Here is a 15,208-nt window from a genome sequence, read left to right as displayed (position 1 = left end):
TAAATGTAATACATGTGGTTATCTCACTCAAGCAAGTTAAGTTTAAAATACAGCTTATTACTGAAAATTGAACCTTGACTTACTTACAGTGATATTTGCTGTCCTGGCTGTATTTGTGTCCCATGACCTCAGAGGTACAGTCTGTCATGGACTTTGGATCTTATCTCTTTTCTGATTTCCTTTTGTGACCTTTAGATGCATTTACTTTTTCAGCTACTGCTCCTCTGCTTAAAAAGTCTGCAGGATGGCATTTCTCTACCTGATGCTTTATTACCTCTTTTGACAATTTTCTTGAGAAATTTTAAAGGAGTAATCTCTGCCAAGCCCACTGCCTCTGCAGCCCTTGCACGGTGTAGAAGTAACTAGTGATTGTAATTTTTCACATTCTCTGGTTTCATAGTCACCTCTCTGTCTGAATCTCCCAGGTGGAAATGGATCCATTCTTCTTTCCCAGTGCTATCTGAGGGTGTTAAGGTTAACCTTGTACCACATTTCTGTTTCTCTTTGGCAGAGCATACTGTTTTGACAGGCTGCTGAAGATGAAGCAACACATTGGTACCAAAGTCCATGGTAACCACTCATTAATTTTTTAACATTTGCTCTGATCAGTGCCCTACAAAGAGCTACTCTGAAAATCCCTGGAATAGGCAAATTATTGGCATACTTGACTTTGAAGTTCAACAGATCTAATGAAATCCTACCACTGGCACACACTGCTGCAGAAAACTGCTGAGAATAAAGTATTGAGCTGATATTTTGTCCTAAATCCATAGAAGTATTCCAGAGTTAAACTACAATACATTTTGAGCAGCTAGAAGAGCTCTCTAGAGAATGTTTAATCCCTTTTGATGAGAGAGCACTCTTTTACAGAAGCCCATTTCCTTTTTCAATGAGAATTAATTTTGCCAGTTATTTTGATTAACACATCTTGAAAGAAATCTCATGTTTATAAACTAATAATCATCTACAGCTAGGAATGCATTACAGAAATTGAAGAGTGGCAGTAGAAAAAGGACTTTTCAGAATGGCAGAATCCTTCCACCAAACCATGCACGTGCAAAGAACTTACACCATCCCAGCAGTATGTGAGTGCAAGAGGTTTACCAAAACCAGAAGTTTTGACTGTTGAGGTATTCAATGTTCAGTGTTCCTTGAAGTCAGGAAATAATCTAGGTAAAACACAGAGCTGTGAAACAAACTAGGAGCATTTATAAAGAAGGACTGCCCAAGGAGTTCATTGTATCTTCTCACCTTCCCCCAAAAATAACCACTGGGAAACACAGCATGTTAATGTATGCAAGGCAGTGACGTCCACTGGAAAATGAGATGCCCAAATTTCCTAGAATTTTTCTGGGAAGCAGCAGGTGATGACTGAAGTGCCCTCACAGGCACAGCAGGTGTCCAGGCATGCCCAGCTGCTCCCAGCACTGTGGAAAGGCCCAGTTCTTGCTCAGCAGATGTGACCACGTCCCTGCATTGCCCCAGATGTGCTGCAGGAGAGGACAAGGCCATGCAGACAGACACACAGACACAGCTCTGCTCAGCCTCTTTCTCCCTCCCCTTTGCACTCACCTGTGGATGCTGCAAACAGGAGCTGCTGCTGCTCAGGGCTGGGCTTCCCTTCACAGTGATCCATGGCACAAGGAACTCTCACAGTGTTGTAAGAAGTTTATTTTTCCCCCATTGCCTGTTTGTACACCTGGAACAGCAGAGGTGGTGCCAGAAACTCAACTGGGCACAAGAGACAGGCCCAAGAAAAAGCCTGAGCAGCTCTTCCAAGCTGAACTCCACCTTGCTGGTGGTAGCAGCAGCACCAGGAACAGATGGGCCAGCTGGTCTCCAAAAGCTGTAATTGCTCTCTGAGCTGTGGCATGGCCCTGCTTCCTCATGTGCTGGGAGCAGGAAGCCATTGTCAACTTACTGCTTATTTTGGTTATTATAGTAGTGCATTGCTGAGACTCTTGTAGCCTGGTGACAAGCTACAACAAAAAAACTCCTTCCATAAAGTATGGGATTCCATGGTGTCTTCAGTCCATCCCTGGAAGGCAGCCAGCACCACCAGGCAGCGTTGCAGCTCTGTCATTTTTATAAAGCACTCATAAGACATGCACCTTATTAAGTGCTTGGAAAGTAATCCTAGTTTAAATTGATGGATGAACAAAGGAACAGCAATTTGCTGTTGGGGAATATTTTATTTGCTTTTCACCACAGGAAGGTGGATAGGAAAACAAAGTCACCCAAGTTGGAAACAAATAAATGAAATGCATTCAATTAGTTAATGGAGTGTCTCACAAAAGGTTGCACTATTAGAAAATTAAATTAGATCTTCCCAATATGCTGAGAGTCATTAACACTTTTTTTTTTTTTTTTTTTTGGAAACTGGCTGAAATATTCAGGGAATTATTTTTCACCATTGGCTTTTTGCTTTCCCTGACATACCTTTCAGTCCTGATTCTCTTCAGATTCTTAGTCTTGGAAACAGTGCTAATTTGTGAAAAGCCTTCTTAACTTAAATGACTTTGGTGTAATTCATGAGTACATGGAACATATTTCAGATTTTTCTAAAGGAACATGATGTCCTGAGAGATCAGCTTCACAAGCTATTATATGAGTTAGTCCCACTGCTTACAAAAGGTCTCAGCTCAAGCGTGTTTACTGGTGGCTTTCTTTGCCTTTTTACAGCAAAACAACAGAAAATAGGGCATAGAAGCATTTTAAATTTGCAGTTCTGCCTTTGCAATGTCATTCCAAGTTAACCACGTCCAGCTGACATTGGGTTAATTAACACCAGCGTGGCGTTGCTGGGACAGCACCAGAGTGCCAGCCACACCTCGGAGGTCAGCACACCAGAGCTCTGTGTGGAGGGGTGGCAGAGCTCTCATTGCCTCCACGCCATTCCAGCTGGAATGCTGCAGGGCCTGTGGTTAGGAAATGCAGTGCATGAGTGGCCACCTCTCTGTAACTTCACCTGGCCCTTGCTGGAGAGATGGGAAGAAGGGATGAGGATATTTCCTGCAAGTACCTACCTAATTAAGCTCACCTATTTTCAGAGTGTGCTCCTTCCTCTTTGTCAGTGTAAGTGATCTCACCCAAACCATGAGTGGAGGGTCCTAAGCACCCCCAGCCAAGCTAGAGGGGAGTCTGCAGGAAGCAGCTCAGTGCCACCTCTTGTTTCAGTGACATGGAACCCATCTGTCCCATGGGAAAGCCCAAATCCTGCATTAAAGGTAGCACAGCAGCAGAAAGCATAGGCGAAGCTCCTGGGCAAGAGGGCCAAGGTTGAAAAAGAGTCAGCCAGGGACATAAAGGCACTTTTCTTTTTCACCCCAAGAGTGTGTCTTACCCAGGCAAATAAAAGACTCAGGTACATATGGAGACCCATTATCTCCATGTGCTTAAAACTGAATTCTTTGCAGCATGAGATCTGGCTTGCTCTTATGTAAGCAAATTATTTTTATCTGCTTCTAGCCTAATAGAGACTTGACTATTTTGAGAACTCATAGGTTTCATTGCTATGGAAACTAACTCTGTATCTTTAGGTGAGTCTTGCTATCTCTGATTAGCAGAGTCCACATCTCAGCTTAAAAAAAAAAAAATCAAAAAACAAGCAAAACAACAAAGTTGTATTTGCTGTTTCAGTCCCACTACCCATTACCCTTTGTTTCACTCCTGAGTCCAACATCCTTTACAGGAAAGAAGAATTGTGATATTAGCAATGCAATGCTAGGTTACTGGCTTCCATGTTGATGAGAAGTGGGAGGATTTACATTGATAATACAGACAATCAACACAGGACCATCAGCAAACAGGTCGACCTCGTCCAGAAGTAAAAATCCCCATAAAGAAAACCAGCCTCATACAGATCTCCTCTCCCTCTCCTTGTTTCTCTCTTGCTTGGGTGAGCGAGCCAAAATGCTCATTGATGATCTGAAATGCTAAACAGCTCTTTTCCAACCCCTTAGATCAATAGTGGGAGGATTTACCACATGCATGGACAAGGAGAACTTCTGCCACAGGGGCGACTGAGCTGGCAGTAAAACAGACCGGCCTCATCTTATGTTGGAACTTCTGCCTTACTATGAAATTATGGAGCTTTTCTCAACCTCACAACCTTTCTTCTTCTGCCCAACTTCAGCTACTCTCATCTTAGAGTATATCCAAACTTGGACCAGAGACACTTCTGGGATGATACAGGAGGGGTAAACTCCCCTATAGGAGAGCTTGGATTTCACACACCTCTGTTTCTTTGTAGAACTGACAGAGCTATAAGGTGCTTGCATTTTTTGGGGTTGCTCTTTCTTGGGAGTGAAAAATTTGGATTTTGCAGAGTTGTTCAAGGACCAATATGTGTTGGTATTTCATGGTCTCAAAAAACTTTTCTGTGTAATTCAACCTTACAGAGAATTCACATCCAGAACTTTTTAGAATTGCTGGAATTCTACTACTCTATTAACACCAAAGGTTTCTCTTTGTTTCTCTCACTCGAAAAAAAAGTTGTCTCTTCAATGACAGAAAGGCATTACCTCAGTTGTGAAATATACCCACACTTCTGCTCAGAATTGTGATGCATTGTAAATTCTGCTGTAAAAAAAGTTTGTCTTTTGGCAAATCTACCAAGAAGGCAGTGCTGTCAGTAAAAATGAAATATTTTCCTCCAAAATGTCAACACATATACCTGCTTAATACGTTACTCCCTATTATAGTACATATAATATATATATTGTAGTACAGGTCAAATGTGTCTTGTCTCAGTGGCATCATCTACAGGGGGAGTTCTGTCCACATTCTTCTTTGCTACTGTTCGTTCTTTTCAGTTTTAAGTCATTTATTGATTTTTTTTTTCTCCTTTGGAGTATGAGGCCAATCTCTTCCACTGGCTCAAAGATGGCTAGTCAGGTTTTTTTGGGGTTTTGTATTTGGTTTTAATTTTTTACCCCCAGAAAATTAAGGTTGTATTCCTGTTATATTGATGCAGGTTGGTTTTTTTTTTTTCCTGCATTCTCCCCCTCATTGTCAGTGAAATCACTATCTCACTGTGCTCCCTTTTCATCCAAGCCAAATATTAAGTATGTAAGATCATAGGCAAACACTGAAATTTTTGGACAATCAGGATTATGCAATGGCATAAAATGAGAAGAAAGCATTTTCAAAAGGATGAAGGGTATTCAGCTTCAATAAGCAGGAAAATCCCACAAGTTTAATTCCTGTAATGGATGGCAGTGACACTCACTCTGCTTTATGGGATATTATTCCATAAAGGAATGCAACAAAAACCAGTAGTTAAACTAGGACAGATGTTGCTGGAAATATTTAGAAGATGTTTACTTTATATGATTAGTGATCAAATATGCAATGTTCTTGGGTATGTCATCCTCATGACTTCCCACAAGACATAATATTTTCCTTGTTGGAAAAAGAAAATAACTAAGTTGTAGGCAGCCTCTAGTAACCGAGATATTTTGGACTGGTGATGTAGCTGTTTAAGCATCCATCAGCAAGATCATCCCCCAAGTCCAACCACTTCCGTGGGCTTGCTCTACTTATTCCCTGCACACCTGAAAAATGCTTCCTCCATGCCAGTCACCCTGTCCCTGCCCAGCACTGGTACTTTTCCTGGTAGCTTTCCAATGAGGAACTTCCAGCCTCAACTCCCTGGAGCAAGCTGTCCGCTCCTCCCAAGGAATAACCCATTTCTTACTATAGTTTACTGAGTGGATGTCTCTGGGCTTGACTTCAGAAGTGTGAAGGGATTTTTATGACAAGGGTGTGAAACCCGCAAAAGGAAGTTTCCTTCACAAAGCTCACAAAAGTTTCAGCTGTTGCAGTCAAACTTCTGTGACCTTCTCCAAGGACATGCTTGTGTCATTTAAAAAGAAAAAAATTAAAAAGAACTGCAGTTAATATATTCCTGTAAAACTAAAGCTGATTTGAGACTTCCTACACTCAAAGTTGCATTAATATAATCCCTTTCAGCTAATCAGGTGAGTTGTATGCAGAATGTACCCAAATCCTCTATTGTAAGACAAAAAGAGACTGAACAGCTGCAAAGAAAGGGAGGTGTGAAGTCTGCCTTCCTTTCTCTTTTGAGCCTCCCCCACCTTCAGACCCAAGGCAGATCCTATTGCTCTGAAGCAGGGACAGAACTGAAGAATCATAGCATTTTTAAAGTTGGAAAAGACATTTCAGATCACCATGCACAACAATTAACCCAGCACTGCCCAGCCCACCAGTAAAACATATCCTCAAGTGCCACATCTACATGTCTTTTAAATACCTCAATTTTGGTGACTCAGTCATTTCCCTGGACAGCCTGTTGCAGTGCTTAAGAATCCTCCCTGTGAAGAAATGTTTCCTACTACCCAGTCGAGACCTCACCTGGTGCAAGTTGAGGCCATTTCCTCTTCTCCTGTCACTTGTTGCCTGGGAGCAGAGACCAGCCCCGACCTTGCTGTAGTTGTCTTCCATTTCCCTTCTCTGGACACGCTCCAGCCCCTCAATGTCCTTCCTGTAGTGAGGGACCCAGAACTGGACACAGGGTTTGAGGTGAGGCCTCACCAGTGCTGAGTACAGGGGACAATCACTGCCCTGCTCCTGCTGGCCACACTATTGCTGACCCAAGCCAGGATCCATTGGCCTTCTTGGGCACATGGGCACACTCCTATTTCAAGTTCAGCCCCTGCCAGCCAGCATCCCCAGGTCCTTTGCTTGCCATGCAGGTTTCCAGCCATTCTTCCCCAGTATGTAGCCCTGCACACGGTTGTTGTGACAAGGGCAAGACCCAGCCCTTCACCGTGTTGCACCTCACACAGTTGGCCTTGGCCTGTTAATCCAGCCTGTCCAGATCCATTTACAGAGCCTTCCAACCCTCCAGCAGATGAACACTCCCACCCAACATGGTGTCATCTGTGAACTGACTGAGGGTGCTCTCAATCCCCTTGTCCACGTCATCAATAAGGACATTACAGAGGGCTGGCCCCAGCACTGGGCCCTGGAGAGCACCACTGGTGACAGCTGCCAGCTGGATGGAACTCCATTCACCACCTCTCCCTGGGCCCACCCATCCAGATGGACATCCAGTTTCTTACCTAACAAAGAGTGCACCCATCCAAGCCATGAGCAGCCAGTTTCTCCAGTAAAATGCTGTGGAAACTGTGTCAAAGTCCAGGTAGACTACATCCACAGCCTTCCCCTATCCACCAGATGGGTTACCTTGCCTCAGAAGATGATCAGGCTGGTCAATTAGGACCTGCATTTCATGGGTCCATGCTGTCTGGGCCTGAGCTCCTGGTTTGTCCTGCACCTGCCACATTCTTCATGATATCCTCTCTTCTCCTCTGCCCTCCCTGCCCTTCACCGCTTGCCTGACACCAGCATTGTCCTGGCAGCCCCCAGTGACCCGTGGTTTCTGCACCCTCCCATCCCACTTTCCCTGGATAACTGCCTTGACATTGTCCCAAGGCCAGATTAATTGCCTGTTTTCTTTCTTAAGGAATAATGGTCAATATCACTTTATTGAAGCCAAAAAGCAACACTATTTCCCCCATTTCATTCTTAATATGTACTCTTATGTTGCTGAACTGCTCTTTGGTCTCCTACCTCTCATTCACCCTCCCTTTTTGCTCAATGACCTCCAGTCTCTGAGGCACCAGGGCCAGCAGCAGAGCGAGGATGCACAGCGGGATGTCACCATGCAGGGAGAGGAATGTCACAGGCCAAGGCTGGACCTCCTGCTTGGAGTTTGCCATACAAGGGTGTTACCCTCTGCTACAGCAACAGGCTGTGTCCCCTCAATTCCTCAGCCTCCTTCATCTTTTTCGTTTTGTTCTGCTTTCCAACGCTAAGCATGAAGCTGGAGCAGCCAGAAAGACAAGAGCTGCCCTTTTCCAAGTACCTCTCCTATGCAGCTATCTTTTATGGGCATTGAACATTTTTGCTTTATTGTGAACCTTTTTGGCCAGTAGACAGTGGCTGGTGAGGGAAGCTTGATTCTACAAGAGCTGAAGCTCTGTGCTGAGGTGGAAAGGCAAAATACTGGGGAGAGCTCTGTATACGAGCCAAACAGCAAGACTTCCTCAGGCTCCGACTTCTAAAACGTTCATCTGCTAAATACATTGCTTTTATTTCATTTACAGAATCATACCCTGCTCTGAGGCCTTTTCTATATATGTTTGCTATGGTATGGCCATAAACATTTTTTGTCATCAGCCTGAGGGCAGAGAAATTCATACAGCTCTTACACTACTGCAATCCCATTGACTTCAGGAGAATTATTTCCCATTACAGCAAGTGAAATCAGAATGAGTAAATATGCCATTTCCCTGCTGTTCACCATTAACACTGTAATGCTCACTGGAGTAGTCAGAGAAAGCTGGAGATTGGCTCTTGTTTGACTCTGTATATCTTGTGTGATGTGCAGGGCTTCCTCTTTCCACTGGGAACCAGAACTGCTCTATCAAATTGGAGAGGAACCAGTGGCAGAAAAATTAGGGGCTATTTAATTTTAGAAACAATTTAGGAATACTTTTAAAAATTTTCCCTCTTTCTGTTGCAAATCAAAGCATTCAGGTGATTCAGTAACCCAGAGAAACCTTTCATCCTGATCTTATGGTTGGGAAAACTCTGAGATACAGACATCTCAAATAATTTGTCCTTGGCCATAGATGTGGTGAAGACAGAAGATTCCTTGTTCTATAATGACACTTGAATACATTTAACCACTAGACCACACTTCTTCATCACTCTTTAGTGTTTAATTTAGAAATAAACATAAGAAGGCAACAAAACAAGTGAAGTTCAGTTTCAGAACCACCATGGATCAGACACACAGAGCTGCTAAACTGCATCCAGCCATCACATGGTTGCTGTAGGAAAGGCTGGGAGTTAAATCCCCATGCAGAGGTCATTTACAATTGCACACAACAGAGATACTCCCTGGATGGAGCGTGAGTTATTCTGGAAGAGGAAGGATCTGTCAAAGCCGGACATGTTGTGAAGAAACATCCTCATAAACAGACCCAGGAACCACCAACCCAAGCATGTGCTAAATGGATCTCAAGGTCACAAATGCTTTGGGGACCCCCTGCTGGATCTATCTGGCTGCCTATTTCCCTCCATGTGTATTATTAGAATAGCCTATCCTAAATTTTTAATCCAGAAATGACTAATGACAGCCTTTCCCTTTTCAATTTTAATGCATTTTTTTCCTGGCATTTTATTTTAAGACAAAAAGGAATAATGAATATCTCAATAATTAACATCTCACACTTTGTAAGGAAGAGGCTATGTACTTTCTCAGCAAATTCTCTTTCCAAAGATGTAAGCAAGGCTAGTGATAAGGTTAGGGGGATATTCTTCTGGGCTGTGGCTGTGTACTCAGCTTTATCTATTCAAAACAGCAGCAGCAAAATGGCTCAGAACAAGGACACCTTCAGAGATGAAGGTGGCAGCTCCAGCTCAAGCTGTCATGTCTCACTGTACAGAGTGTTGTGTCCAAAGTTGAGTTTTCCTATCTCCACTCTCAGCTGCACACTTGTTCAAAGCTTCAAGGTTTCCTGTTCAAGACCAGGAATATATTTGTATTTTAAGCAATGAACTACCAAAATGATTTCCTTGCCTGTGCCCTCTGTGGATACATTCTCAGCAAAGAACATACCTTCCATTTTTGTCTAAAGTAAACAGATTTCATCTACCCTTCTCAGTCCCCTCCTCCAAGTTAGAAATGTCAGGAATTACAATTGCTGACACCGTGCTTGCTTCAGGACTACCAAGAACTGGGGCTTTGGTACAAGCAGAAATTTGACCTGCTGTTTTCCCAGCCTTCAGCTGAGGGAAAGAGGATGTTGTCTCTCTCATGAAGGGGTTTCGCAAGGAACCCACATAACCTGTTCTCAGCAACTGCTGGTTTGTCATTTGAGTTAAAATTGCAAGTAAATGAGTAGGGATTTACTTGGCTTAACTAAATGCTTCTACTTAAAAAAAAATCATTAAAAACATTGCAGCTCAAGTTTCTCTCATTTTTCCTGTCACTAACTCATGACTTAGAGGCTGCCCCACAGCAAAACCATAGAGTTTGAGATTTAATATTTGCAGCAACTGATTTGCACAGGCTTCAACAAATGCATTTGCAGATTTGCAGAAGAGAATGAAGAGTCAAAACCAGGTCAGTCCCTTTGTTCTCACTGTAGTTTTTGCTGTTGCAAAAGGCAGTTCAATTTCGTATAATCACAACAGCAAGCAGCTATAACAGAATACATTAAAAACACATTTGTTCAATAAAAGAATGCCATTTCACAAAAGGTCATGCTTTCAGTTTTGAGGAGACTGCTAGTCATTTGCTTAAATGCCAATATATCATATAACAAACCTTTGACTTCTTTGTTCCCTAGCTGCCTTGCCTACAAAAATGAGGCAAACATATTTACCTGCCTTCTCAGATGCTGAGATATTTGGCTATAAATTAAAAATACATAGTAATGAATATTTAAAACGAGGCACATGTGAAATAAGACATACAGTCCCACAAAGTGGACAACATATGGGAAATGTACTGTTAGGAGTCTCCTTGGGAAAAACAATAATCATCACAATTATGACTTTCAGCAGTTTACCTAATTGTGCACAACATTCCACAACATTTAGTTGGAAACCACCTAGTCCATACTAAACTTCAAATACTTAAACATGACCCAGCATTTCAGGGAGTTTCTCCTCCCCGCCTGAATGCCTGCAGCCCCTAGAGCCTGTTTCCAGTGACAGAGAGAAGAACATCACCATAGATACACACACCACTTCTGCATGATCTCACCCATAGCTCTAAAGAGCTATTCCCCATCATTTTAGCCTGCACCCTGTAAAAGTCACCTTTCAGATACATTGGAATCTTTATGTAAGAAGAAAATTTGCTTTTAGCCCAGGGGTAAATTTATTGCATCATTTAATCTGCAACCTCCTCTTGAATACAGGAACCTACATTTTCATCCATTTGTCTCTTGGGCACTTAGTTAATGAAGGAGAAGAATTTTGCTGATTGTATTGGCTGAATTTTTTGTCTTTTTAAAATGTTGTCCAAGCAAAAAATGAATTCTCATCAGTCCAGGTAGATGGGGAGAAATATAGTATCGCCTGTGATACTAATTCTTCTCTTTTTTTGTCCTGTATGATATTTAAAAGAAGCCAGATTCCTGTATTTCAATATTACACTAAGAAACACTTGCAATTTTGATTACTTTTTAAGGAACTAATTTTTTTTAATGTATATGTTTTCCTAAGAAACCACTCCATTAAATTTGATGCATGGGTAGTCTCCTTTTTTAAAGATTCACCTTTAATGGATCACTTTTATCTCAGTAACTGGGGCATATAAAAGTATGTTTCCTTCTCTGTATTACAGAAAACAAGTAGAAGGAATGGGGTTTGCTAGCTGTCACACCTAGTAACTCCATAAAGGACACCTGAAATTCCTCTAGTGTGCCATCATGAGCAGGTTGTGCTTTTCGAGTTTCCACCTGACCAAGCCCTACAGCATGGGGCATGTGGTTCACCATTCTCAGAAGCAATCTATATTTGAATTAGAATTTGTCACCTAGGTTCAGTGACTATGCCCAGTTCTGCATGTGCTCCACACGTCCTTTGAACAGGCAAAAGACAGAACAGGTCCAAGGATGAGAAGGTGTGAAAACAATACTGAGTGAGAGAAGGTGACCATCATGGAAAAAGATGAGTGGAAGAGCCCAAAACCAAAAGCAGGAGCAGAGGATGGAGAAAAAGGCTGCAAGGCAGAAGCTGGAGAGGTAGAGGTGAGAACTGAAGAGGTTTTTAATCAGTCCTCTCTCACACTTTGTTTCAGAATTTGGCAATGAAGAGACATTTTTTGAGCCTCAACATGCCTCTTCTGTGTAGCTAACAGCTACAAAACCCAACAAGGAAAAATATTTTTTCTCATTCCCCTCATATTCTGCCTTTAAATGCTGCTTTCTCAAACCTAATTTTTAATTTAATTTTGTTTTCAATGTAATAAAAAAATCTTTACTGTAGCAGCATTAAAAGACAATCAAATTTGAGTGCTGGACAAAGATAATCAACAGAGTTGACAACCTAGAAATTCTGGTCCCCTTACAGAACAACTGCTGTGTGGATATAAAATCTTTGTCCTATCAGTTACATGCAGGCCTTTTTTTTCCTTATGAACATCTTAAACATCAATTATCCATGCAACTTGGGAAAAAATCATAATAGAGGCTCTCTTTCTCAAGGCAAATTTTGAGAGAGAAGTACTGCGCTAAGAGGCAAAATACTCAAACAAAAGCAGTGATTATATCCCTGTTATTGATATGAGCTTTTAAATGGCATATGATACAACCAGATTGGTTCAGTAAGAAAACAGGTTTAGAGTTGGATGGTAGCTGAGATTTTTCTGTTGTTTTTTAAGGCTAAGGATAGCCAGATGGATAAGGATTTTATTATAGGTATTGGCAACTTAATGCTGCTGAAAGCCTGACACATGACGCATTGACTCGAAGTTGGAACATTAGATTTTCATCAACATTAAATTCAAGCAAATTTTTCTGAAACTGCAGCCTGGATGTGCCACCATGGTTTGCATATTACCTACCTCAAATGAAAAAAAAACCCACAAACATTGGTAATTATTCCCTCTGAAGTGAAAAAGGTGAGTGAAGAGCATTCTCCCCCAGGGAAGAGCCAGAATTCCTGTAAACTTGTGCGTGCAAACACACACACTGAGCTCTGCTCCCGTCACAGCCGGGTCACAGGGCACGCTGCCCTCCTCACATCAAGCGGCCTGAAAAACGAGGTTTTACTGTCAGTCTTCTGCTGCCTTCCAGGGAGAAGCACTCCAGCGACCCCCAAACCTTGCACTGCAGATGAACCTCTAACACACACGATTTGTTGAAAATACATGAAAATACACACACGTATTCATCAGTTAAATCCATAATTTCCTAATTCAGGTATGAAAATGTTGTTGGCTTGGAATACATGAACCAAAGCAATAGTGCTGGACATGAAAAGTCTCCAAAGGAGCCTCCCAGGAGTGACATTTATCTATGTTTCTTCATTTGTAGCATAGACAAAGGGAGTCATTTACATTCCTGAAAGATCTTGTCTCAGCAGTTTCCCTTCTGAGAGGGTAAATGGAAAAAGGTAACTAATCTGTTTGTGGCCTTCCAAAAACTTGACAAGCATGGCCAGGTACCTGCCTGGGAAAGCTGGCCATGTAACATCAGATATGCCAAAGTGAACATGAGGGGAAAAAAATACCACAGACAGAGGAGGGTTAGCAAAGAAAGAATTCTGGCCAGTAAGGCAACAGAGTAACTCGATCAGTGCACTTTGCACAGCCCAACATGTCACAGTTAACACAAAGGATAAAAACTTCACCATTAGTATCACTCAATCTGCAGTGATTAAACATCTCCCTGGGGTTTCTCCTCTCATCAGGGCAAGAATTCTTCCTGAATTTGGCCCCTGTCTCCTAGCCAGCGTCACATCAGACCTTCTCCAGTAACACAGACTTCAACGGCAATAGTGAGCACCAACTATTATCTGAGTCCCTAAAGAAAGTCTACCTGAGGTGAGCCAACTGCAGCAGTCAGCTCATAAAAATTACCAGAAGGCTGCTGTGCTTGAGGTACAGCAGGCAAGGTCAACATTTCCCTGACTAATAATGGATTTGGGACAGGAGGCATTAGAAATGAGGTAGGTTTTGGATGCTGCTTCCACCAAACCCGGGATCTGCTTGGCTTGTGGTATTCCCAGCACTCAGCAGCCCAGCTGGAAGCCATAAGCACCATTGGCTCAGGCTTGTGACACCACTGTGGCACCAAGCACATTTGTCACAGAGGAAGACAGCACAAATACAGCCTGTTAGCCTAGGGAGTTTATGGAACTGCTGGCTGCAGGTTAAGCTTTTCTGCAGGTTAAGCTTTCTTGTTTTGTTGGAATGATCACATTTCTCAGCTGCAAAGAGTTTATTTAAAAAAAAACAGTCACTGTCATCATCATTGGTTACACATGCATGTCAGAACACCTAAATATTAATTTTTGGAACACACGTAATTCCTTCTGACTCTCCTTTGGTTTTCTGAAGGGCCTGAGGTTTCTGGTTGTAAATTTACTCAGCAGTAACTCAACCCTCTTGTGAAACGTGCAGAAATGGCAGAAAACAGTTTGATAAAGGAAGGCACATATTTAACCTCAGTGAGCCCAGCCCCTGGGAATAACCCTATTCTGTTCCACAGCACGGGCAGTCTTGTGAAAGAGAAATGAATCAGCCACGCACCCTGGCCTGTACTGAGCCACTGGCTGAGGGGCCAGCTTTTCACCTCATTATACCTTTGGGGAAGAGAAATTACTATGAGGTTGAGGCATTTTGCAGCATGCTAAGAGGTTTCACAATCCCTGGGCAGACAGAGATGGTGAAAGAGCCTAGACCAGTCAAGTGAAAGGAGTAAATCCCTGCTCTGCTCACGTGTCCCTGGCAGCCATCACCCACTGGCCTGCACTTGGGCTGCTTTTCCCTGTGCCAAGAGACAGCACTGCTGCCCATGCAAGAAAGGGGGATTTATCTGGGGGGAAGAGAAGATGCTGCAGGCCAGGAATTAGATCTGAGACAGAAAGGCCAAGCCTTAGCCTAGAGCTCTGCTGCAGCCCTGCAGACACAACACAACTCATGGAAGAAAACCATGTCCTACCTGACACAGGGGCTGTGGCTGGCTCCTCAGAAGGGCTGGTTTAGAAGAGACCCATCTCTTAATTTCAGAGCCTGAGGGTTCACGTTCTGCTCATGACCTCAAGTGAGAAATGCACAGAGAATTAGTCTTAAAGCTCTACTGAAGTCTACTTTACGTTGACCAGATGGAAGCTGCTCAGCAAAACAGCCTTCTGCCAAGTTCTTTATGCCATTTCTGAGGAATGGCACAGTGTCAGATCTAGGGTAAAAAATGCTTTTAATTCAAAGCTCTAGTGTTTCAAAGTTCATCTGTGTAGCTGGTCTACAAGTAATTTTAAAGTGAATTTTTACTGCACCAGAAAGGATGTGCAGAAGTGAAAGGCAGAAGCCAGCTCTATTCCTTGTGCTGGTTAAAAGGCACAGTTTTAGTAGCTTCCAGTTTCCTTGGGTGAGGGAAGCTAGCTGCAAAGTCAATCACAGAAACTAAAGACAAAGTCAATCACAGAAACTAAAGATTTG

This window comes from Zonotrichia albicollis, chromosome 5, assembly GCF_047830755.1.
Source record: "Zonotrichia albicollis isolate bZonAlb1 chromosome 5, bZonAlb1.hap1, whole genome shotgun sequence".
NCBI classification, from domain to species: Eukaryota; Metazoa; Chordata; class Aves; order Passeriformes; family Passerellidae; genus Zonotrichia; species Zonotrichia albicollis.
The sequence above is the reverse complement of the archived record's forward strand: the minus strand, read 5'-3'. Positions refer to the sequence as shown.